Source organism: Anas acuta, chromosome 5 (genome assembly GCF_963932015.1).
Source record: "Anas acuta chromosome 5, bAnaAcu1.1, whole genome shotgun sequence".
Taxonomy (NCBI): Eukaryota; Metazoa; Chordata; class Aves; order Anseriformes; family Anatidae; genus Anas; species Anas acuta.
Genome location: NC_088983.1, coordinates 4097054 through 4122644, shown reverse-complemented (window position 1 = coordinate 4122644; position 25591 = coordinate 4097054). Strand labels below are relative to the sequence as shown.

Genomic DNA, 25591 nt, shown 5'->3' with positions numbered 1-25591 from the left:
TCCAAAAATAGTAGGCGAGCACTCCCAGAGCTCTGGAGACGTTGTGCCCTGGTTTTATAAGGCTCAAGTCTCCCTGGATCGCTCGTGTACGTGCGGGGAACGCTAGAAATGACTGAAAGATGCAGAAGTGACGTTAAATGGGGAGTTTTTAGGACAAACACCAGGAAGAGAAATCCAAACAGACCCATTCAACTGGGGTACCAACGGAGAGCGACCTGTCCCGCTCCGGAGACGGATAAAACCAGGAAGCTGGCTCCTACCTTTCTCAAGAACTCAGCGTTAGTTTGCTCAAGAAGATCCCGACGATCAGAGCAATGACGTTGCAGATTAGGATTGTCAACAGCAATTTCGTCACCCTGTTTTGCTTTCGGCTGCCAGGGACCCTGGCCGGGGAGGTTCACCTGACTCAGCGTGGCACACGCCCGCTGGATTCGGTGACTAGCACACGGACCATCACACGGTGATCTGCCTGGCATTAATTACTCACTGGTTAGCCAGGAATAGTTCGTTAACGATCCAGCACTAAAACACAACCCACTCCTGGAATTAAAGTCTCTTTTAACTGTTCCACGACAGCATTTACAACCCAGTGAGAATAAAATCGATTTGCAATACTCCTCTGACTACAAACTCGCCTTTGGATCTCTGTACCCCAGTACAGGACTGGCTGTTTTACTGGTATATACTGGCAAGTGGCAGTAGGAAACCAGAAATCTCATACTTGACACTATAAGGTAAGAAGTCCCCCTACACCATGGCATAATAGTAACAGCTTCTGCACATCTTTTGGTGGGGTATGAAATGGCTTCTGAAGTAAAAGACAAAACCCACAGCTCACCTCAGATAGCCACAAAACACACAAATCCAGTTCCTTCCTTAGCACTTTGTTAACAAGGAAAACCCCACGGCAGGCCAGCTGGTATTTAACACCGAATTTATCAGCTTTGATGTTTAATTTGCTGATTAGGGCCCTGACTTGTTTGGCCCAGCTTTCAGGGTGTCAGTTCTGCTGTCGCATGCGGCCCGTCCCATGCACCGAGCACAGGTCCAGCAGCGTAAGCCCTACCTCGTTTCTGTTTATTTCTGCTGAATCTTTCCCTTTAACCAAACAGCTACGCTGTGGATTTCTCTGTCCTGGACCGCTGCAGACAATTTCCAACAAATCCCAGTCATAAAAAAAGGGACAAAAGGTGGATTCATCCAGCCAGCCCACTGCAGAATTGAGAAGTTACGATATTCACTACGCATCTCAAAAGCATCCAGATTTTTCCTAGGGGTCTCCAAAACCATATTCAGCAACTGGAAGCCTTGCTACAGCACCAGAAACACGACATTAAAGATAATGGTACTTTTGCAGAAGTGTTTTATAAATAACTGTGCTATTCCTGTACTTCAAAATGCCCAATTCTTTGCAATACGCTCCTGCATCCACCCTGTTTTTACATACTAGCATCTTCCACAATTTTTACCCCAATGTGTCTCACGATTTGTCATAAAACCTTACAATCCTTTCAAACTTCTGTTTAAACCAGGAGACTGCTGATGCCCAAACTTCATTTTTTCATAGAAAAAATATCTTTCATCTTGCCAGGACAATGTAAAAATGCTGAACTCTGAAATTTCTAAGTGAGCAGTTTACAAAACCTTTGTGCTTTATAAATTTAGGAAAACAGATTAAGTATACCCAACTTTGGGACAGATTACACGCGAGAGGAAGCTCAAACTATATTGCTCATAACATTTTACAGCTCAGGACATTTCTGTTAAGGACAGACAACTTCTAACAGAACAGATTTATTAGGAGCATTTCAAAACAAGCCACCCACAAAAAGCAGACCACCACCCCCACCCTCTCAACAAGTGTTGGATTCACTCTCCCTTCCGCTGGTATCTTACTTAATAAAAAAATGCCCACAAAGAACAGGCTACGATCTCAGATGAAAAAAAAATTAAAAATCACTCATTAGCATCAGGCTCTGACGTGGTCTACAGATGGATTAATGAAAAGAAAATGCTGTTCTGATGCATAAATTTGGTTCAGACGTATAGCCAGCCATATGCTACAAAACATATACCTTAAAAATCTGAAAATTTGCACCAAAAACCAGCATCGACTCTACCAAAGAAGCCTGATCCTATGTATTTCCCAGCTAGCTAATTTGAGCAGCAACCTAGAACACCACATCCAACTTGGAGATGATTCATATATCCACATCCAAGTAGCAAGTCTGAAAGGGAAGACAGACAAAGTTTTGGACCCAGAGGTTTAGCTCTTTATTTATCAGTTAATTCCAGCAAACTGCTTCCCCAAAACAGCCTTCACTTTGTGCTTCACCGAGGAACTCAAACTGCCTCAAAACTCCTGTCCCCAGTGACCAGCAACCTGAGAAACCACCAGTCTGTAGAGAAAGCAACTCCACACCATTATCATCATGTCCTTAACTACTTGTCTCGGTGCTGGTGGCAGGGTTTTGGTGGTGGGAGACACCAGGGGTGGCTTCTGTAAGAGGATGACAGGAGTAGGCCTCTGTAGGAGAAGGCCGGGGGTAGGCCATGTTGGAGATTGCCAATTTTGCCTCTTTATTAGAAGAATAATGTTGTGGTGCTGGAGATGTTGGCTCGCCACAGGCAGGATTAGGCCCCCCTCATTTCAATCCAGCAGCCTATTTTTCACCTAGCACTGTGTGGTGCTAGTAGTGTCTCTCCAACAGCCCCAGGCCTGCAACATGGAGTCACACACGTGCATGGCACGGAAAGGGGACAGCAGGGTGTCAGAGCCTGCAAAATAAAGGCGTAATCCAAACCAGAAAGAGAAGGAATAAAATAAGCAACGCAGATCATGCCACTGCTCAGAGCAGAGCCTGCCCAGGAAAGCACACACAGGGAGAGAGCAGAGCATCAGCGAGCAGAGCTGGTGCCACACAAATGCAGTGAATCCAGGGAACACCGCCTGGATTCAGAGGATGTGCCTCACCTCTAAAACGCTCTGCAGCCTGCAAAACACAAAACCTGGCCGAAGAGACCAAAAAGGCTATTGAGAACTCCAAACCACGGGCGTGCGACCGGCGACACGTTCAGGCTGAAGCGCTGGAGATGAAGACAGAAGGCAGGCAATAGCATGTGCTAAAAGTCTTTCCCAGCCAAAGTATCTGCTTGTTTTTATACAAATTCTTTAAAAAAGAACATACACAGAACGTCTTCTGCTGAATTAACTCAGCTACAGATAAGCTTGTTTTTTTGGCAGGTAAATGGCAGTAGAGACAGACCAGCATTAAGAACGGCATTTTTTTGTATGATTGTTTCAAAAGGCCGTTGAAAAATCTAAGCTAATTTTGAAACCTACCAATTCCGTGGATCTTTAGATCTTTTTTTGGCTACATTTTAAAGACTTCTGCCGTTAATAACTCAGAGTTACTTGATGCAAAAAATAACTTTACATTTTTTCAAAGTCTTGTACTTGATATGCCTAGCAACTAACAACTAAATTTTCAGAAATTCCAAGCATAGCACAAATTCTGCCACAATTCAGTTTTCAAAGAAAAAAGCCAAAAATTTAGCAACTAAACTTCCGCGCGTTCAAGCACTCTGATAACCGGGAGAACTGCGTATCTTTCACTTTTCATCCTTATCTTCAAAATTCAGAAGCACGTACCTACAGCAGGACACCAAAAATTCTTGTTGCAATTCTTTCTGGGTAATTCTTTTTGGGTTTTGAAGCATGAACTTTCCTACAGGCTCATCTGAAAACATCAGGTCTGTTTCTGTTTCACACAACTTCTCGACTTTTTGGTGCAAAAACATCCTTATAAACAAGGCAAATGGGGAAAATATGCATACTCTATAGCTCGGTACTCCCTTCCCCAGTACAAACAAAATAGTCTTTTCTGGGTTTCCGCCTCTTGGATAAAACATTAAAAATACAAATGAAAATAAGGAAACAAATCAGCAGGAAACCGAGCAGAAAAGAAGAGTACCCCAAACTGTTTTTTTAAAAAGGGTGGTTTAAGTGAACCAGATTTTGAGCTGGGGTTTGTTACTTTGCTGTGAAAATACTCAGCACATTTTTAGGCTTCCCAACGGAGCAGCCGGTGTGAGCACATCGTACAACAGAAGAACATAACCTTACAAATTAAACATGCCAGCTCCAGAGATCCTACTCATCGCGCTGGCTTTCGTCAACAAATTGCTACCAAATCCCTTCCCTGAAAGCCAGCTGAAGCTTGCTAGCCTGAAAACTGAATTACTGAAGTAATAATCGAGCTGTATCAGCTTGATCTCTCTTCATTTAACATCTCGTACTAATTTTCTGTGAGCTTGCAGGAAATAGTTTTGAACAGCTCCCTCAAGAAAATAAGTTACAAGCCTTAGTTTTTTTCCATTCCGAGCCATCCCTGCACTATTTCATAGCTCTGATAATTGTACCACTGACTAACCTCCAACTGGGAATAACTGTTTTTATCATCAGTATTAAAAACAGTCCCTCACACTGTTAGGAATCTGGAAACTCATTGTAGCTGCATCCCACCCTTCAGCCTCTCAAAACACTACAGAGCAATGAAACTATGTGCTGAAACCAGAGGATCCCTGGGCTGAACAACTCCTGTAATTTCAGGGTAATCACAAGTGCTTCCTCAGAGGAGGCAGCCGTGGAAGTTTGATTATTGATTTTAGAGGAGCAAGTGACAGGAGATCATAGAAAGCCAGAGCAAACTTTGCATTTTCCGCACAGGACTGGGAAATATAAATTATCCTTAGGAGCTCAGCAGCAAGGTGTGTGCCTCACACGCTCACCTCGTCTCGTAGCACTTGGGTTGTTTTTCAAAGTACAAAGATTTGTCTGCAGTTTTTATTTCCTGATACCCCGTTATCTTGGTTTGTGCAGATTAGCCAGGAGAGTGACCAACTGCTCTCGGAGAAGCAGCAAGATGTAAAAAAAAAATAACAGTGCAAAGAACGGTGGATTTAAAAACCAGATTTTAATTACCTGGAGGTACAGTTGCCAACTAGACGGCAAAGAGGCTGTGCATCACATACAGACAGGAAAATCCCCCTGGGTTTATTTCACAGCCAATTACAGTGGATTAACCTATTAGTAAGAGCAAAAAAAATAATAAAAAAATTCACACGCAAGTTTCAACAACCTGAAAAAACCATTGCCACTCGTACTTTGATAGAGAGGATTAGCAAGCTGTTTTATCACGCTTCCAGTCATCGCCGTCCATAAACACACCCTACGAGGGACCTCTCCCTCTTTTTTAATGCATCTTCTGTCATTGTTTCCCTCTCAGGGGCTGACATCCCTCTTGGCTTCCTGCTTGGAGCCTCGTTTCATACACCCATTAGGATTGTTGTCGGCGTTGACGAGAGGCATCCAGCACCTCCACAACTCCTTGCACAAACTCCCAGGTGCTCGTATTATTCACTCCTGCCTCTGCTAGATGTCACCACGCAACATCTGTCCGACAGCACAGCGCCGCTGCACCCGAGAGCAGCTTTCCAGGATCGCTGTGCTAAATACTGGGTGTGCCTACTTTTGTTTGGTATCGAGTTCGTGCTGCTGGCTCCACTGCAAGAGCAGGCGAGCTCCGTGGATAGCACAGCTCTCCCCCACCTCCACAAACATCTGGTGCTTTTCGAAGTTCTCCAGACTTCCTTCCCCTTTTACCGTATCACAAAGCCTCTCTTTTTAGCCAGGCTGCCTTCTTGATAGTCCATCACCATTATCTCCTTGTTCGCTGCCGGAGCAGCGTGAACCACTAAATCTTGCAGAGCTTCCAGCCCTTTCAGCTCAAGGCCAGGCACCAAATCCAAGCATCCTGATTTAGAGGGATGGTTGCTAAATTCCTTCCCTGCCTCTTTTTTTTTTTTTAAACACTCTTCAGCTTCCTGTCCTGGGAAGCAACCAAACTGCTGTAAGAAATGCCAGGTTCTGTTAAATATCCTCCATTCTCGTGACACCGAATATTCAAAACAATTAGGTTACTTCCAAATCTTGCCCTGTAGCAGCCTCTATTCCAGAAAGCGCAGAGATGAGTGAAAATTACTTCAGCACGAAGGGCTTGGAGCTGGTCGTTTGCTGAATCCCACAGCGTTTCGAGTTAGTATTCAGCCTTGGCACAACCACCCATCCGCTCCGACACACAGCACAATGTCACCCCTCAAAACCCCACTGTTCCACCCAAAGGCAGTTTTTTTTTCCCCCCTCTTTTTTTTTTTTTTAAAGGGTGCGTCAGCTGCTAGCTGAAAGTGGGAATGCTTCACTTAGCACATACACTTGTTAAACTGCTCACAGCATGCAAATAAAATACCGCATTGTGCAAAAGTCATTCACAGTCTCCCCGTCCGTAGATATGAGCAATGGAACCGCGTCCAGGAAAAGAGAAACTTGGAACAACGTGCAAATATTTCAGCCCCTTAGTCCCAGTATTCCCGTCCTACACTGAAGCCCACAGCACTGCCATGCAGAGGGGTGACCACGCTGAGAATCTGCTGCATGTAACGGGTGGGAAAACTACCATGCTCCGTCCTTGCCCCAGTACTGCACCCTTTTATTTGTAGTTATTGCTGCAAACTGCCTTTTTTTTTTTTTTCCAGACAATGGTTGTGTTATTATAGGTACCTTCATGCCGTGCCAAAGCACATACACACAGCAATTCAGAACAATCAGCCTTGTTTTCATGGGAGCAAAGGTTGCAGCCAAATGAAATGGGTGGAGATCACATTAAACAATCTTGGAATCTGCTAATAGGATATAGGAAAATGTGACCATAATGCAGATGCAGAGTTCCCCTTTCACCTTCCAATGTTATGGATAAAATAAAAGCTTTGGAAAACCAATTAAACTATTTGAACAACATTAAGCAAGAAGAAGTGGTCTCGGTATGCTAACAAGAGGCTCTGCTACCGAGAAGTTCCTTAAAATCAAAACAAAACAAGTCGCCCTTTCAGAGGTCTGAAACCAACCAGCGAGTTTCCCAGCCCCAGAACACCACCTGCTTAAAAGATACAGGATACCTGCAAGACGTCTGCTTATCCACTGTAAACAGAAGCTCACCAACGACGAAGTGTTCCTGTCTTAAAGACACGATCAGATCCTCCTCTGAGAGGGGAATTTTTACAGTGAAACACCTTGCTTGGTCAGCCGTAACCTGCACTCCCCTTGTTTGCTTTTGAGATGTGCATTAGTCAGCTTTCTCCTTCACGAATCTGATCGTGCCTCTGCATGATCGTACACTGAAGTCATGTCCTTGAGTCTGTGACATCAGTCTGTTGCCATGGAAATGCACGGGGCAGTCCAAAATTCAGTATTATGGCATCACTGCGGGATCAGGCAGCAGATCAAGCCAACGCCTGAGAGCTGCAGCACAAACAGCCACGACATCCCAACCCAAATGTTAACGTGTAACTGAGCTTTATCTTAATATTCATAACCAGGCCTGGAAGCCTCTTATCAAGAAAGATGACCCAGGCTGTCGTTAACATCATGACGAAGAGGCAAGCCATGATGCATCAGTAAAAAAGGGCAATATTTTTTTCCAGGGATGGCCACCAAGTACGAGGGAGGTTCAGCTCTCAGAATAGAAGCTGCCATCTGCTCCCAAGGCAACACCCGAGCTGCCGAGAGAGATCAGCCCGAGGAACAGGGGTGGCCCCCTTGGCACCCTGAGCAAGTGCTAGGTCGCACGTGGTCTTTCTAGAAACGAGAGCACGGTGTCACAGTGCTGTCACCCTTCTGGAGAAGAAGGCATTAAATAAGACACACTTCTTCAGTTCTGAGCTTTGGCTGTGAAGCAAAGGCCCGTTCATCATTAACCCAACCTATAACGAAGTCGTGTATTAGTTAAAAAAGGGTGGTACCTTCACAGGGTTGTTACTCCATGTAGGGTTAGGCATTACAGTTGTGTAGGTTCCTCGCACACTCACGAGAAAGGCATTTCTGAAGAGCAAAAGGGAAGGAAAAAGGAAATTAGTTACACGTTAATGGCGTTACGACGACTAACCAGCACCTGAAACCAAAAAGATCCACCAGCCTAAGGCATAACAAACACCAGCCACTCACTGACCCCATGCAAAGGGCACCCGGGAACGATCAATACACTGCTGACACCCAGAACACGAATCCAAGGGAATCTTTGGGGTCAACTGAGCCAGCACACCCCAAAAAGAGCCCACTGAAGGCGGCTGCCACAAGGACAGGTCCCACCGCCAGGCTAGGAAAATGCTTTAGCATCGTGGGACCCAGGCTGCAGGGACAGCAAGGAGCAGGCAGCAGCCGTGCTAATCCCTTCCCCTTACCTGTTCCTCTTTTCTCATCGAGCAGCCTGGTTTAGGGGGCCGGCTGCTGCTCTCCAGAGCCTCCCCGACACCCAACCCCAAAGCCCTGCAGCCCGGGCTGCGTGTAAACGGGGCCACTCCCCGCACACCCGGCCGGTTTCAGTTCGCCTCCTTCCGCTTTTCTCTCATTAACCCGCACGTCTTCAGCAGCTCACCCGACGCTTCCTCCTACGGAGCTGACCTCCATCCTTCCTCTAACCTCAGACGCACCCACGGGTTTCTTCACAGGGCCATTAGCGAGCTGCAGGCAGCACTGAGAGCGCCGAAGGAGTGCACCCAGCGCCGATGTCGCCCCGGATCCTAACCCCTCCGCCCAGCTCCCTGCTTGTAATTCCCCCACGCCGTGTTATCTAACGCCAAACACCAGCCTCGGGGCTGGGAACCGCTGGGTATTTGCCTCCGCCGTGCCACACGCCCCGGTGGCGTTGTATAAATAAATTCCACGACCTGTCGGAGCGTGAGCCCGAGCTGGATTCGGGGCCAAGCTGGATTCAGGGCCGAGCTGGAGCAGTTTCCAAAGGGCTGGTGTGAACACCTTCACTCGGTCCCTGCTGCTTGAGCAATGCTGAATTATGCAAGCAGCCACCGCAGGCGGCTCCGGAGCCCAGCACCACGACAGCTGATTGCTGCTGTGGACCGCGACTGCGGAAAAGGCAGCCTGTAAAAGCCTCTTTCACTTTTAAAAACAAACTAATTGCCAATTATAAAGGGGAAAAGTGGATGAGAGGCAAGCTGCTGCTCACAAATCCTTGTGCTGACAGCAAGCTCCACGTGCCGGTGCCATTTCTCGGCCACCGAAGCAGCCAGACTTACCCAGCCTCAGCTTTTACACCCTGCTCCCAAAGCTGTAGGGCCGCAGGAGTTTCCAACCTGAAGCCAAGTGGATTTCGGAGCAAAAATAAAGCCAGCAGGCTTCATCTCCATGGAGCTCCCGCAACATAACATCGGCTCAACGAGCTTCTCGGGGCAGAGGTCCTTATTAACTACCCGGTAAATTCAGATTAAAGTCAGCCTTTCCCTGCCCTCGGCACAAGGAGCAGCTGCACAAAGCGACCCTAAATCGCCTCCCAGCTGCCCAGAGGAGCAGCGATCGCACTCTGAAGGCGAAGACAAGAGAGGAAGGAAAGGCTGAGGGTGCCTTTCAACCACAAACGGGGAAATAAGGGGCAGAGATCCAAGGGCAGACAGCTGCCCATGGAAGTGTGGTTAACAAAATTCGAGACACGGAGCGTGGGGAAGGCAACCTGCTACCTGCGTTGCCTGAAGAAACCGTGGCCAAGGACGAGCTGGGCTGCCGTCCCCAACAGGCTGCTTCTAGAGAGCACCCCAGGCCTGAAACTCATTCTCACTTACCCAATGCAACCTGCCAGACTCCTGTCCCTGCAAGATCAGTGGCTAGAAGTGAACGCAGAGGCACGATCAGCTCCAGATTTCCAAAGGAAAACGTCATTTTTTTACCCCCATGGAAACAAATAAAGGCCTCCTTAAAAAAGGTGATGCTGTTGGTCTCATTAAGAAACCCACCTTGTTCTTAGCAAAGCGTGGATCCTCCCCAGTCCTGTCTTTTTCTCTGAAAGCCATTCGATAAATGCAAGGCCTCGTGCTGTAACCCTTTGAAACTCACTTACCCCAACAACTTAGTGCTGCACTCGGATCCGTGCGGAGTTTTCTACAAGATCAGCCTGGCTACAACCAGCAGAACGCAGCCCAAACTTACAAAAACCATCGATGTTAAAAAGCACTTTGTGTTTTTCTTTCCCCAGATGCTTTAAACATCACCAGAGACCCGTCCCAGCTCATTACCATCCTCCCATCACCCTGCCCTGAGTCCCCACGCTCACAGCAAGGAGCAGCCAAGAGCGCTCCGCCTCGAGCCCCAGCAGTGTGTGAGCACAGACCCCGTTTTGGGGCAGCGACAGTCGAGTCAAAAAACAAACCCCATTTCCATCTGAGTCAAGAAATCAGAGACCAAGAATCGCGCCCGGCTCAGGCTGCACACAGCCAGCTGTCTCTTTAGGAACAGATCAGATTTAACAGCTCCACGGCAGGCCAAAAATAAAACGTTACCCAAAAAGAGCTTCAGCACTGCCCGCTCCTGCCCAAGGGGATGCAGGCACAGGCTGCCACTCACCTCTCGGGTTCCCACCCTAAAGCAGCAGACTGTTGCTTTAGGACCTAGGATCCTCAGGACCTAATGCAGAGGGAGACACTAATTAACAGGCACCTCTCTGGGAAGGAAATATAACCCAAACTCTTCATATCTCAGCCCTTTGGGACATCCAGCGTCAGTGCTGAACGCCTTCACCCGGCAAAGCTCTGGGAGAAGGCTCAGTTGAAGCTGCCAGGTAAAGGAGAGCAGTGTTTTAGGATATGTTTTAAGGTATTTGTGCTACAAAATGCTGCAGACACGCCTCTGAAATGCGCAAAAAGCCCAGGGAAGCATCGTGACAGCTGCAAGAAAAAAAAAATAATAAAAAAAAAAACTTTGCCCTGGCCAACATTCGCGTAACGAAATTACAGTTTCACTCCAGGGAAAAAGGAAAGAGCACTTAAGTTTTGTTTAGATTAAAGTGCTGCGAGCCACACCACTTATCTGCTATCAGAGCAGACTGCAGGGCTGCTCCGATGATAATTCAGTAATGAGGTAACTGCAATTGGAAGGTATGCAATTAGGTCCATCTCCTCCTCCTCCCTCCCCCTAGAAAGCAAGCAAGCAAGCAGACGTTATCACATCTCCCCGCAGCTCTGCTACCCTCACCACTTAAAATACCTACAAAGCAGAGCTGTCACAAGCTGCTAACGAGCCAAACCCAGGGAAGCACGCTCAGCATCTCCCCAGAAGGAAGCTCGGCTTCCTGGGATGTGTTCTCAGCCCCCACACAAGGTTAACGTGCCTGCTGCTCCAGTAAAAGCAGTGGTAAAAGGGAAAAGGACTGCTGCTCCTGCTGGCCTTTCCCTTGGAGAGTCCTCACCAAGCCTCCTGGGTGAATGAAACCTGCTGAGGCTTCGCTGAGCCCAGCCTGGAAGTGCTGGCTGGTTTTACCCAAATAATTCGCACCCCATCTTACCTGAGGGAGCTGCAGGTGGTTCCTTGCACAGCTGAGGCTTATATATGGGACACGGCAGAGGCCCCGGACATCCCAAAGCCAAGCTGCAACTCCCAGTAACCCCCTGCTTCCACTCTGCAACTGATAAAATTTGTTCGTGCTCATCCCTCCTCCCCCCAGCCCAGTAACACCAATTAAACACCAAATTATTTCATTAAATATCTGACCTCCCCCAGCTGGCTGTGACTCCCCAGCAAAGCTCTGGGACCACCAACTTCTACCCTGTTGGTTTTTTGTTTGTTAGGTCTTTTTTTTTTTCACAAAGCAACTCCTTTCTGGAGTGCTCTGTAAAACAAGGAAAGGCTCAAGACATGGGGAATTCCCCCGCCCCTAAAAATTAAAATAACGATAATTAAAGAAAAAAAAACAAACTTATAACCAATATTAGCATAAGCAGCAACATCTGTGAACTTTCTCTGTCTGGCTCCTCTACAGATGCAACGATTTTGCAGTCAGATTAAGTTCCTAGATGTTTTTTTTATAACAAGTTCTACCAAATTTCTTAGAAATCCGCTCCCCAAAGACAAAAGCAGCATCCCAACAGGACACTGGTGGGTGCCTTCACTTCAGATTCATTCAGCCCGGGGATGAAGCTGTACTGAAGTTAACTTCATGCTCTTAATACACAAACCTTTCCTCTGTGGCCACATCTACTGATCCAAAAAAGAAAAATGTGGGGGAAAAACCCTTTTAGGGTAAGGACTATGCAAAATTCTACAGAGACGTTTGTTACAGAGGTTTGTAAACTCCTCCTATTCATCTCCCAGCTCACCCCAAAGCCTACAAGCTGCCATCTCACCGGCCACCACTCCAACAGTGGTTGGGAGCTGTCGGGGCACGGCAAAGCCATCATTAGGAGAACTGGTTGAGTCTCCTGCCGGGGCCATCTCGTGCATCAGCAGCGAGGGAGCGTGTCTCACCGCTCGAACCACTCCGGGCTCCCCGTCACAGGCCTGCAGTGGTGTGTTAAAAGAGAACTCCCCGTGACCGACATCAAAGCCACGTCCCCAGCTGCTTCTGCTGAGCCACCAATTTAAAGCGAGTTATTATGCGTCTTAATATGACTACATCTGCCCGGCTGCTGCTAAAAAAAAATGTGTAAGCACTCTACGAGAAATATGTTTACGTGTGTTTGTTTTTTTCCTTAATGCTAAAGCTGGATTCGGTGCCATCAGTGATCCTCCAAAAGCCAGAATTTCCAAAGGGCTGGCAGATTTACTTCAATTTCGGGTACATAAACAAGCACTCTTTGCTTTACTTCATTCACCTGTTCGTTTAGACAGTTACCTCATTAAAAAAAAAAAAAAAATGACAGGAGAGTGCCACCCTCCTTTAGGAAGGAAATTAAATTTAAAAAAAGAAAAGTGAGAAAACAACCGTCTGTGCCACACCTCACAGTAAGCTCTGATGCCCCAATGGTTCAAGACAGGTCTAGAAACCCACTTGCAGGGTAGAAACTTGACTTAAAGGATTTTTAGGGTTCACTTACTGACTCCCTAATGCTCCCCTTGATCTACCACTAGCTCACACACACTGGTCAGCAGAGGATTGCCTGGACCTGCAGCTCAAGGTGCTGCCCCAGGCAGGGGGCACTTGCTGGCAAAGACAAATACAGGAGAAAATCCCAGCTGTCAGAGGGAAAGCACACCAAAAGCTGATCAGGGCTGCTACAGAGGGCAAGGAGCAGCTTCACTCATGTGTTCACGGGGAGCTTCTCTCAGCCTCAGAGCCAGGAGGACAAGAGGTGCCTGTTTGGAGATGTAAACACGCAAGGACCACAGTCGTGGAAAGAGTTTTCCAACAGAGCAGTTTTCCAACTTCACGATGGAAAGGATTTTTACACTTTGCAATAAAGGCTTAGTTAAGGCAAAGCTCAGAACAAAGACACTAATTAAGAGCTTTTTAAGTCAAAAGGGAGCTGGGTTGCCTCTAGAAGGCCATACAGCAGCGGCACCCAAGCTGGGGAGCACAAACCCTGGTTCAACATCAGGGACCATCGCTCGATCCATACCAAATCCTGGTTCAACCCAGTCTCCAGACTTATTTTAAAATATAGCCTCGAGTAGGACACGTTGCAGAAAGCCAAACCACAGGCACAAGCTGTTCTTTGAAGCTTAGGTACAAGAGAAAATTGTTTCACCTACCCAGATGCAGAGGGATAGCTGCCTCCTTTGCCTTTGATGCTACAAGAGCTTTTGGAAGTGGTGAGCTGCCTGAGAAGGCCTCCAAAATCGCTTGCTGGGCTGGACAGCAGCAACACCCCAGCCTACAATGCACACAAACGTAATTATGCTGGGTCTAAACTTGAAGGAAAAAAAAAGAAAAAAGCCTTCTCAGTGATGTTAGCATGCAGAGAAAATAATAGCATGGACAAAGAAATCTCCAGAGTGACTTATGAACGAGATTTTACTCTGGCTTTCTGCCCGTTTGCAAGGAATTAAAGAGCCCAGCAATACAACCCTGATCATCCCAGGGAAGAAACTGCATTCTTCAGTGATCGACAGAACGGGAGGGAGGAGGAAAGGGGGACAAAGACACGGTACTGAAACGTCACGTAGTGAAATGGGAAGTTTCCTGAGGTACTGGGACAGAAAGCAGGCTAAGGCCACAACGCAGGGAGAATAACTCAAATTTTGAAGTGAATTCAGCCTCCAGGAGGACATCAGCCAGTCCCTAACAGCTGACCACTAAAGCTGACAGCATTTCGTAGTGTAAAACTCCACTCACTTCAATATTTTGCAGATTATGGGCTGCCCTTGATTAGCTTCTAGCAAAACCAACCAGAGGAAGTCACAAGAAGAAAAGCAAACCAAGTAGAAAAGGTGCCAAACGCCTTGAAAAGATAAAAAATGTGCCCAAAACCAGCCTTTTAGTAACAGAGGGCATTTAGTAACCAGCTGTAACGATGGCTTTATATCCAAATTCTTTGTACCTTAAGAATTTATGCCAGGAAACCAGCTTCTAGCAGAATTAGGACCAAAACTGACATCCCCTCATTTCCCCAAGGTTACGTTTCGACAACCTATCAACACCTACAACACATCAAGTGCTCTTCACACACTCCAGAAGAGTGACTGAAGCCTCCCCTTTTATTTTTATTGTTTTAGCATTCATTTTAAAACAATTCAACTTCAGCATTTTATTTTATTTTTTAACTCGAACAACAGCAGGAATCCTGTGATAGATCCCAGGTTGAAAGTTACTGGGCATGGCAGTAACCTGCTGTTACACGTGTAAGTCACCATAAGGAGGAAAAAAATATATATTTATTGGAGCTCACTAAATCAAAGCTTGTAAAACACCAAAAAAAAGCACCACAAGACAAGCTAGAAGTAGCTCGGAGTTGCTAGGGATGTTTAAAGTTAATAAGATCCCGAGTTAAATGGCTGCCACTTCGGTTTGCCAACAAAATATGCAAATTTCCAAAGTTCATACATAGTAATTAGCACAGCAATAAGCAGGTCCCAACTAAGTGATGAAGTCAGCCTCGCTCTTATTTCTCCAGCAGATGGAATTAGCTGCGTGTGAAGTTATTTTTGCAATTGGAGATTGAAGATATTATCCTGAATATCAATGCTGCAAGGACTGCACCCGATAAATTGTGGTATCAGAAATCTGCAGAAATCAACCTATTTCTTACCCATCGTCCTGGAAATGACACTAAAGAGGCCGGGGAGCACAGATTTAAGACATCATTTTTCAAGCCAACTGTGTATCTACCAACAACTTGGCTGATGTACTTTGCTGAGAGAACTTGTTTCAGTGTTAGCAGTCCGAACAGGTTCCTCCGAAGAAAAATGTCTGCTTTGACTAAAAATGCACCCTCTTGATGTGCTAATCGACAGAGCCCAAACGAAAAGGTATCCGAACTGCAAGCTCTAAGGACGTGCTCGAACAGAAAAGTCTCTGATTTTTGCCCATTATTTCTCCCAAAAACAGGTTCAGAGGCGTATCTGCCATATATTGTCTATCACACAGAGTAACGCACAAATCCAGCCCTTCCATTCCTCCTGATTTGTCACTTTATGCTTAAACACAAGCTTCTCCTAAGCAGGCAACTCGTGAGCTCCCTGCAGCAGCACGCCGAAGGACGCTGAACCGCGCGTGCCCTTGACCAAAATACTCAACCTGCGTTCCACATTCCCAATTTAATTTCTCCACGCGCACAACCCGCGGCTGCCCCAGTACAGCAAAGTCCTCTCAAAGACACCCAAAGACCCAGCAACTTTTCTCAGAGCTGGGCTGAATGAGCCCTGGTGTTTATGGGGGGCAGTCCCTTGGGGGCCAAATGCCCAGGAGCACCCAGGACAAGCGGACACACCTCGGGGTCAACCCTAACCACAGTTACAAGAAGCGATGGGGAAGCCTCTTGTTTTGCATCAGAGGCACCAGCTTCTGAACAGAAAGGATGGTGCTAAAGGAAGCCACAAATCCTGATACGTTCATGCTGCTTTGTAGCTCCAGAATAGGTTTCCAGAACCTTTGGATGCTGCTAGAAAAACCCCAAAACTCCAAATGTTTAAAGGGACATAGAGCAGAGAAGGGAAAGCCTAAATCTAAGTCGTTTAAAAGGCAAATGTGCGATATTCTTGATATATATGCTATTAACCAAAGTCATCCAACATTAAAAATCTACGTTCTGAAAGCAGTAGGCAACCCTGGCTGAAACCAAGCGAGAATTCTCCCACAAACACACTTCTGTGGCCAAATGAAATACTGCATGCAAGTAAGAACGCAAGCACTTACACCTACCGTGGCTTTTTGGGTGTTCCCCCCCCCCTTCTCAACTAGGAAGTCTCATTTATCTCAAAGCAATCAAAAGAAAACAGTTCGACTTCTAAAGTGAGAAAAGCTGCAGAAACTAAAGCCCCACCTGGCAGGAACAAACAATATTTGAGAAATAAAGAGGAGATTCTCCACGTTAGGGGAAAGGATGAAAACACCTCTGAATAATTTACTTTGCACAGTCCAATGCCTGCCAACACAGCTCCACAAATCCCACGGTAGTTCAGATAATTCCCATTCCTAAAGCTGAAAAAGCTGGATTGAATATTAGCAACATTAATTGTGTGATATGCCCTGAATGATGCAAGAACAAGTAGTTAAGTGAACCACAGCATCTGCTGAATTTTTAATCACTGGTTGTTTTGCTGCGAGGCAGAGGAAGGTTGTGTATCAGCTTCCAAGCTGTAAAGAATGGCACGTTAGGACACCAAGATTTCAACTGGCAGAAATTCAGCCTCCGTGCTACCAAAATGCCAGCACTTTGCTGTGAACTGCAGACATAGCAGCCTCTGAAGGAGGTTTTTTTAATCATATGGAAGAGAATGCTATTTTCTGCACCCCAAGGTAAGAGTCAGCCGTTGCTGAATAATTAAAAAAAATATGAAATTTTCTTAACAGCCATTTACACACCCCTCTGTAGTCTATTTTTACCCCAAGAACATTATTATTAGGCAGTCACGCAGCTGCCCAGCAGCAACGCTTTATGAAGGAGGCAGCAGAGCCTCGGATGTGTAGGAAGGTGATTTGTGTAAACATTCACCTCGCCCCTGTACTGCAACTGCAACAAGTCTCGGCATCCTTGAGCCATATTTAATGCATCTGCCTCCGACCCTCATCGCACTGATGCTGCAGAGACCCAGCTTGCAGCAGGTACTGGCTACACAAGCACCACTGACACAAGCTGCACCCTACAACAAGCCCACCCTACAAGAAAGCCAGTCCTGCTGTGCTTTCGCTGCTTTTGATGCCCAAAGCAGCCAGATGAAAGCTGAACACCACCCCCACCGTGGTGCTTCTCCAGTTATGCTACAGGCGTAAGGCTGCAACAGCAGGATTAGCAAGTGATACAGCAGATATTCTACAAGAAGGGAGAAAAATAATATCATTATGATCATTATTTGGGGAATAAACACATACTAATTCCTCAACTATATCCAGAATCTACATGATGGGCAGTTATCCTGATTCATTTGGGTGGGACGCTGAGGGGGGGGGATGACATTATTAAGAGAAAAACATTCATGTATTAAACATAAATTTTCAAATCTGTCACACAGACTTGAATAGATTCGAACTTTACTAAGTTATTCGAGCCAAAATAGCTTAGGAAACAAGACCAGTAAAACGTGGTACAAATAAAAACAGAGCAGCCACATATACCAAAGCAGCATTCCTGCGCCTCCTTCCCTGCAGAGCTTACAAAACGAGGCAGCAGATCTCTAACCAGCCACTTTCGCTGGACTAAAACCTCCTTCAAAGCTTCAATGTCCAGACAGGAACATCTAGGATTGAATCCAAATAATCCACAAGGGACAAAAAAGCACTAGACTGGGTCAAGAGACACGCATGCTTGCAAAGCCACGTTATCTTTAATGACAGCCTTAGTACCAGTCCTGTGTTTTCCTTGTAGGTTCAGCTACAAGGAGGGCAAGAAAAATTGTTCCTTTCACTACAAGCAGGTATCAGACCTGCACTGCCCTGATGGGCAAAGGGAATAGATGAAAAGACACCACTGGAATGATGAAACACGCAATATCTCAGGGTAGTAAAGCAACTGATGCTTGAGGATTACACTAAATCCCTTGTTTTGTTAAGCTACAGGGTGTCACAAAAAAAAATAACACATTATGATGAAGACATTGATTCCTGGAACCTCAAGAGACAGCAGGCAGGCAGTATCTTGGGCCTACTACACTTTTTGGGGCATCCCTGTACCCCAAAAGCACAGCCTAGCATGGGAACTACAGGCAAGTCCCTGCACGCACAGGCTGTAGCTGCGAGCTGGTACTCGAGCAGGCTGGAGCTCACGGTCCAGCACCATGGTACGCACCTGCAGCACGCTGTGGGACGAGCTTCCAGCTTTAAGGGGCATGCAAAGGGTGTTTTACACGCCTGTAAGAAAATCAGTGGCAGCTCGGCGCTTGACAAGTCACTCACGCCCGTTCACGATCCTTATCTAAATGGAGTGAAGATTTTAAAGAGCATTTAAGAGCAAGGGAAACACATAAAGCTTCCTCCTCAGCCTCTGCTTGTTCTCCAATTAAATATGAAAGAGACAACTTAGTCATACAGAGCGTGCAAGATGATTTTAAGACACTGGTATTAAATCAAATCCCACAACTTTTCACACCTATTAAAACGGGACTTTGTCATTTAAAGGGGAGATTTTGATCAGCGCGATGCAATTAACAGACACTGCCTTTGTTACCAGCCTGCTCCTGATGAAGCACAGACTCCCTGACATTCCATCTCTTCCCCTCAAAGGCGCTGCGCTACAGCAAAATTTATGGTTTTACCACGTAAGAGGAGAATTTGGGCATATTACCTTCAAAACCAGTCAATAAGGCTCTTTCACTCAGGCGCAGGGAAGGCGGGCGGCTGCTGGAAAGCAATACAGGGCACTCCCTTTCCCCTCCCCTCAGGACCAAAAACGCTGCATTCAAAACACTCCCATCCCCTGCAGCAAGGGATTAGCCATTTATTAAAAAGGAATCAAAACACTGTAAAAAAAAAAAAGCTTCCAGTTAAGATTTCAAGTGCAAAAACGCAACTCTGGTGCAGCTGGAGTCGCAGTAGGAATGCCACTGCTCACCAAAGAACAAGTTGCTCAGATGTGTGCAGGATGTCATTTGTCCGACTGTGCTGTTCACATCGCTCAAAAGGAGCACAGAAATAGATTTATTTCATTATTTTTTTCTCCAAGTGAGTCATTTTGCTGCCACCGCATTCGGCACTAACAACATTAACAACCTCCAGGCATTCACGGTTTCGACTTTGGACCTCCAAAACAGCTGCCTACCTCCACTTTTTTTTTTTTTTTTTTCCTTTTTCCTCCTTTTTTGGCTCTTCTCTAGGGGGTGACAGACAATCCTAAAAGGCCAATTATGTAAAACCCTTCAGCCGAGAAAACACGAAGCCCTACGCAAACATTCATTAAGGGCTCGCGGCTCTTCCAGCCTACCCCGCCAGCTCGCCAGTTCAAAGCCGCCTCGGCTATCTCCAGAGCCACCAAAACTGGATCCCGAGAGCAGCCTAACCCCGATAGCATGCAGCACGGCAGGGTGAACAGCTCGGCTATTTACCCAGCTTCACGGGCAGGTTTTACAGCCCGAGCTCCCGTGGCCGTGCCGGTTGTTTCCGAGCGATGATGCCTACGGCCGCTGACACCTCGCAGGTCAAGGCGCTATCCCCGCATTTTGCACTGATGTAAGGCGATTTTTAGGTTCTTATTCCCACTGGAAGCCAGTCATCCACCTGGGTTTAGTGAAGGAATTACAAGCCAGGCTCGCTGCTTCAAGCGAGGCCTCGGAGGAAGTAATTTGGGGAAGAAATCGCTTCCCCAGCGACTGGACTTTTCACCTTTCCTTCGCTCCTTGCACCACTCCCACGTGCAGGCGCTGTTGGAGGCACCCCCCGCGGCACCCAGCCCTGCTAAAAACCGTATTTTTGGGTCACTTTGGGATTTACAGAGACCGCCACAACCCCTTCTCCTCAGGGCCAGCAGGCGCAGCGCAGCACCGGGGGCGGCAGCAGCGCTCTGCCCACGGGCTGAGGAGGCAGGGACCGGTCTCGGCCACCCGTGGGGAAGCCACCCGGGGTCGGAGCAGCCACCCAGGCCGGGACAACCCCGTGAAAACGACCGGGGAACGGCATTGATCCATCGGAGCCCACGGGCGGCCCTACCGCGGGGCTGCCGCCCTGTCAAAGCGGGCGGGAAGGCCACGGGGAGCGCTGCCAGGGGAAGGGGGCAGCGCAGCCAGCACCCCCTCCCCGCAGCGCAGAGCGAGGCTCCCGAGGGAGAAAATCACCCCGAGGGAGAAAAATAAAACCCAAGGAGACCGAGAGGGCGGCTCGAACCGAGGGGAACCGGCCTTGGAGGCGCCTTTCCCCGCCGCGCAGCCCCGGCCCGGCGGGCAGCCAGCGGCCCCTCGGCGGCCCCCGCAGCCGCCATGGCCGGCAGGGAGCGGGGCGGTGCGTGCGGGGCCTCCCTGCCGGCCTCCAACCCACTCCCCCCCCGGCCCCAGAAGCCTACCCGCAGCGGGGCTGCCGAGCTCCGGCGGGGACGAGGAGGGGGCGTCCCGGCGGCGAGCTGCTGGGAGCCGCCGAGCCCGGGCTCGGCTCGGCGCGGCCGGATCCCCCCCCTCCTCCTCCCCTCCTCCTTCTCCCCAACCTCCTTGCACCGAGCAGCCGCGGCGGGAGGAGCCGGGCCGGCCCAGCTCCAATCCCTGCCCGGGGCGGAGCGGGGAGGGCCGGGGACTGGGAGCGGGGACGGGCTTCGTTTCGCCGGGGAGGGACGGGGAAGCGCCGCCCGCCTCCAGCGCCGTGCCAGGCACCGGCCGCCCCGCCGCCCTGCCGCGCCAGGCAGCGCCGGGAAGGGGCCGGGGACCCTCCTCAGAGCACCCCGAGCTCTCCTCAGAGCCCCCAGAGCCTTCCTCAGATCCCCCAGAGCCCTCATCAGAGCCTCGGAGCTTCGCCTTGGAGCCCCCCGAGCCCTCCTCAGAGCCTTGCTTCAGAGCCCCCCGAGCCCGCCTCAGAGCCTCGGAGCCTCGCCTCGAAGTCCCCCGAGCCCTCTTCAGAGTCCCCTGAGCCTTCCTCAGAGCCCCCCAAGCCCTTCTCAGATCCCCTCAAGCCCTCCTCAGAGCCTCTGAGCTTTGCCTCAGAGCCCCCTGAGCCCTCCTCAGAGCCTCAGAGTTTTGTTTTAGATCCCCCCAAGACCTCCTCAGATCCCCCAGAGCCTTCCTCAGAGCCCCCCTAGCCCTCCTCAGATCCTTGGAGCTTCGCCTCAGAGCCCCCCCGGCCCTCCTCACAGCCCCCTGAGCCTTCCTCAGAGCCTCAGAGCTTTGCTTCAGAGCCCCCCGAGCCCTCCTCAGAGCCCCGGAGCTTCCCCTCAGAGCCCCCCGAGCCCTCCTCAGAGCAGGGCCCGGGGTCTGTGAAACCTGGCTGCCTTCTCCCCAGCGCCATGCCCCGAAGTTTGAGGCCCTCGGGGTGTTTCGAGGGGTGTTTGCCATGGGGTGTTGAGGTTTGGGGTTGAACGCCGCTGTGGTGGGTGCTGTGAGGTGTCCACCGACACGGCACTGAAAGCAGCTGCTTGGTGGCACTGACATTCATAGCTCTACTGCAGTGATAACTGACTAAAAAAAACACACAGGCCTCCCCTGGCGACCAAAGGATCTTGTTTGATAGACCTTCTGGCTTTAAAATCTACTTAAGTCCCAGCTGACGGGCAAAAGGAGTTACTGGGATGTTACTGGGTGTGCTGGAAGTGTTTGTAAAGGGTTCATCCTTCAGGTGTTCGGTGACCCATACAGTAACACCCGCCTCCCCAGCACAGCGCCAGCCTCGTCAGCTGGCTTGTTCCACGGGTGTTTCCTCCCCAGCACAACAACTAAATGCACTTTGTCATCGTTTGTGTGGTTGCTACCCTTGGCAGAGAAAAACAAGCTCGTTTTCCTGGTGTGGCTGTATCCAGGAGGCACTGTGGCATGGACCCTGGACACTGGTTCGTCATGCAGCCGTCATCCCAGCTGTTTGCTGTGCTGTCCTGCCCAGGGAAACCCTCAGCCTGCAGGGAGAAAGAGACAGGAACTGGAGAAATCCTCACAACCAAGGGCACTGAGAACCACAGTGAAATTTAAAGGGAAGGCATTGAGAAAAGGAGAATTAAGTTGTATCACCAGATGGTAGCCTGAGACGAAGGGTTTCCTGTAAGAAGAAGCCTCCCCCCTCCTCAAAAGAAGATTTCAGCAGTTCATGTCTGCTTAGAGAGGAAGAGGGAGCAATGCAGGTCCCTGTGGGGGAACCACAGATGATCCAGGGTGAGAGCAGGACCAGGGCTCCCTGTAGCAAACCACAAATGCAATACTACAAGAAGATCCTCGAGACCAGCCTCAAGCAAAAAAGCAGTGTAACTGTGTCAGCACAGCACTGTGCCCCAATAGTCCTGCTGAAGGGCAGAGCCAAGGCACAGGATTGCATGAACACGGCACCTCGGATGGCTGAGGTCCCAAAATCTCTGGGGTCCCTGTTGACCACAGCCACTATACACACAGATGAAGAGATCACGGGAAGGGAGATACAGGTAAAATGATTCACTCAAGGTCAAATACCAGATCAGCGAGAGGACTGAAAACAGAACATGCAGTTCCTCATCTCTCCAGCACTTTCTCCTCAGGACCATAACAAAACCCCAGAATAACGGGATTTAGCTGCTGGTGACACAGTAGCTTCACATGTTCCAGGGGAAAATCATGTGTTTTGGTATAGGCCCACGGTGATTTTTTTGCACACGTGGAAAAGAGCCTTTTTACTAGCACAGCACCGCGGTTCAGTGACGCACACAAGGACAAGATATCTCCAGATGACTTAAATGGGAATGAAATATGTGCCCTGTCATATTAGAAAAAGGCCCCACGACTGTACAGACCCAATCTTTTGTTGTAAGTTGATAAAGACAGATGAATGCCATTTGCTGCTAAGTGACTTCTAATGGTTAAATAACCTTACTCCCACCCCTTGCCCCCCCCCCCACCCCCCCGGGCATTTAGTGATAATATAAGAAAGATTTTGCACATTGTTTAGCTTACATGGCCATCTGGCACTTTTGCATTTCAGTAGCCTTGAACATCGAAAAAAACAATAGATAAAGAAAACTTGTCCTATCTTATCAGAGACCTGGAGAAGTTTAACTCTGTCAGAGTACATAGGATTAACCAAGTCCCTACAGCTCTTCTAGAGTTTCCATCTTAATTAGTGGTCATATTCCACAAAGCTTTTCATTGTCGTACACTCTAAATCAGGCTGTTCCTTATCTCCTTTGTGTTTGTTTTAGCCGTGAGACTCTTAACTCTAGCAGTCACTTCCAGCTTCCACATGAGATGCTTCTGGGTGATGGAGACACATGCTGAGAAAAAAACACATAAGGGTTTTAACCCAAGCTAAAAAATTACTGGAGTCTTGTCTAAGCTTGGGAAAGGGATGCGCTTTTGAAATCAAAACACAATGGCCTAACTCAATTAGAAACGTACTTAATGCTGCTGAAACATCATCTACCGCTGCACTAAGCGGTTTCTTCATCTGCTTTTGCTAAAGGGGATAACTGTACAATTCACCCACGGTAACCCACTCCACACATGTCCCTGGAAACACCACAAAATTTGGTTTCAACTCAGCAGTGGCTTAAGGTTGATCCTGTGTTTGTTCCTAGGTTAATTCCCGCTCCCCTCTTTCATGGAAGAAAACCAAGGTCTGAGCCTGTTTGGAAACAAATGTGATTTCATTAAGAGTGTGGCTTTGGGGCCACAAACCTTGGAGCTTGAAACCAGCTGTGGGATGCTTTCACCTGTAGTGCTAGAGTGGGTAGGGTTTTTGACTGAAATCTGTAACAGCAGGGAACATTCGGTGTAAACACGATGTAAATAACAGAAGATGTGAAGATATGCAGAGATAAAAATTACCCAGGCTTTGTTTCCAACCATTTGTGTTTTATACTTCACATTATAAGATTGCTAGTTTGCATTTTAGACTTGATCCTGCGGAAGATTGGAGCTTATAAATGTGCCACGACGTCTGACTGTTAGGCTATCAGGCTGCCAGAGTGCAACAAAATACCTCGAGTCGGGTACCTCGCCTCTCTATTTATAGCCGGGGTAGCATCAGACACCTCTCAAGGGCGAGTGGAAACTCCCACCTTCTGAGACCTGCTTGCAGGAGACATCAAAAAGGGGGACGTATTTGGCTCGCTCTGCATAGCCAGCGTGTTCCTGCCAGATTGGGGTGGAGGGTGCACACAGCTGGGGTTTACGAGTCTACAAGCCCTCTTTGAAAGAACAGAGCAAGGCTACCATTTTATTTTTAACACCGTGGGCTGTAGGGGTTGTATCTGATGTGGTTTGTTGCATGTACTAATCTAGATGGTAGAGCAAATACCCAGGGAAGGGAAGGTGCTCTCCAAGCTCTCCTTATCCTGGTGAGACTCCAAACACGTATCTTCTGCCTGGTCCAAGCTGGATTTCTACCTGGTCCAAGCAGGTGGGATAGCTTACTCACTCCCCAGACATTAAGGCGTTGCTGGATCACTATTTCACACTCCTGTTAAAAATGTTCTACTGCATAAAACGAAATTCAAAAACAGATCAAGAAAATGCAGTGGAAGACATAACTGTTTCCCAGTTGTTAGAAGGCGGAATTCATCTTCTATTTTCTGCTGCTACAATTTGTTCCAGTTTTTAAACTAGCAACTGCTTTACGTTTCAGAAATGAGAACAACAGCCAGCGCACTGTGATAGCTTTGCTGCACAGCTCTTGACCAAGAGACTACCAAATAATTTGGCTGGAGGACTACTCTGTGCCCTCCCAACGTGCCATGGTCCATGCAAAGGAGTTCACCTGCTATGGCCTTTTTCTCTTTGATACTAGGTGAATGGCAAGCATGTGATGTTTTGGACTATAGCTTCATATCTGCATTTGCCTGACCTTTCAACAAAAATATATTCAGAAATTTTAAGTATTTCTGGTTTAAATTTGGGGATAGGTTTTCCTATGTGCTCCATATTGCTCTTCAATAAGGGACATTTATGCAAGGGTAGAAAGAGTTACCCTCACAAAGCACCATATCCCATATCAAAGAATGACAGGAAGAGTAGAAAGAACAAGTTAGCGGATTTCCACGTAATGATCTTGGTACAAAATGTATCTGATAATGATAGTTATATTGTCAAGAAACAGAGAAATCCAAATTGGTTCTTTAAGCTTCAGTGGGTAAAATGTAGGCATATTATCACAAAATCATCAGGACTCTGTGAGAATGACACGTTTAATCTTTCAGGCATGTATAATATCTGTACAGGATAATGAGTTTATATATTCATATTGCTTGTTTATCTCTATTAAATGGTAATGTGTTTATTCCCTTAACACAATAAAATCAGTAGCAATCAGGAATTTGGATGGGAAGAAAAAAAAAAAAGTATTACCATGTTTTACCTTAAAGTGGGACTGCGATACTTTAAAATCATGGCATTACTCATATAAACAAACAATTACGGTGACCTAGATATTGTTAGTGGAAGGTGTAACTGCAGCATGGGAAGGAAACCCATTCTGGCTGTAACGTAACCAGCTCAGGTAACAACCAGCGAAGGTGCACG

The 25591-nt window shown here is 47.8% G+C and overlaps 1 protein-coding gene across 20 annotated transcripts in view; it reads right to left on the bottom strand.

Moving 5' to 3' along the window:
* Positions 1 to 20649, bottom strand: part of FBXO34 (F-box protein 34) — a 35659-nt gene extending 15010 nt beyond the window's left edge. For 3 of the 20 annotated variants that reach the window (XM_068682339.1, XM_068682342.1, XM_068682343.1), the window contains exons 1-3: positions 20479 to 20648; positions 7858 to 7936; positions 4985 to 5086 (exon numbers count right to left, since the gene is read on the bottom strand). The gene's annotated coding sequence lies outside the window, so the exon portion shown is untranslated. Of the gene's footprint in view, positions 1 to 4984; positions 5087 to 7014; positions 7768 to 7857; positions 7937 to 8295; positions 8425 to 11402; positions 11432 to 13585; positions 13708 to 20478 lie in introns of those variants that run through there. The other 17 variants (XM_068682338.1, XM_068682341.1, XM_068682340.1 and 14 more) reach the window with 12 other exon arrangements.
* Positions 20650 to 25591: the final 4942 nt, after the last annotated feature.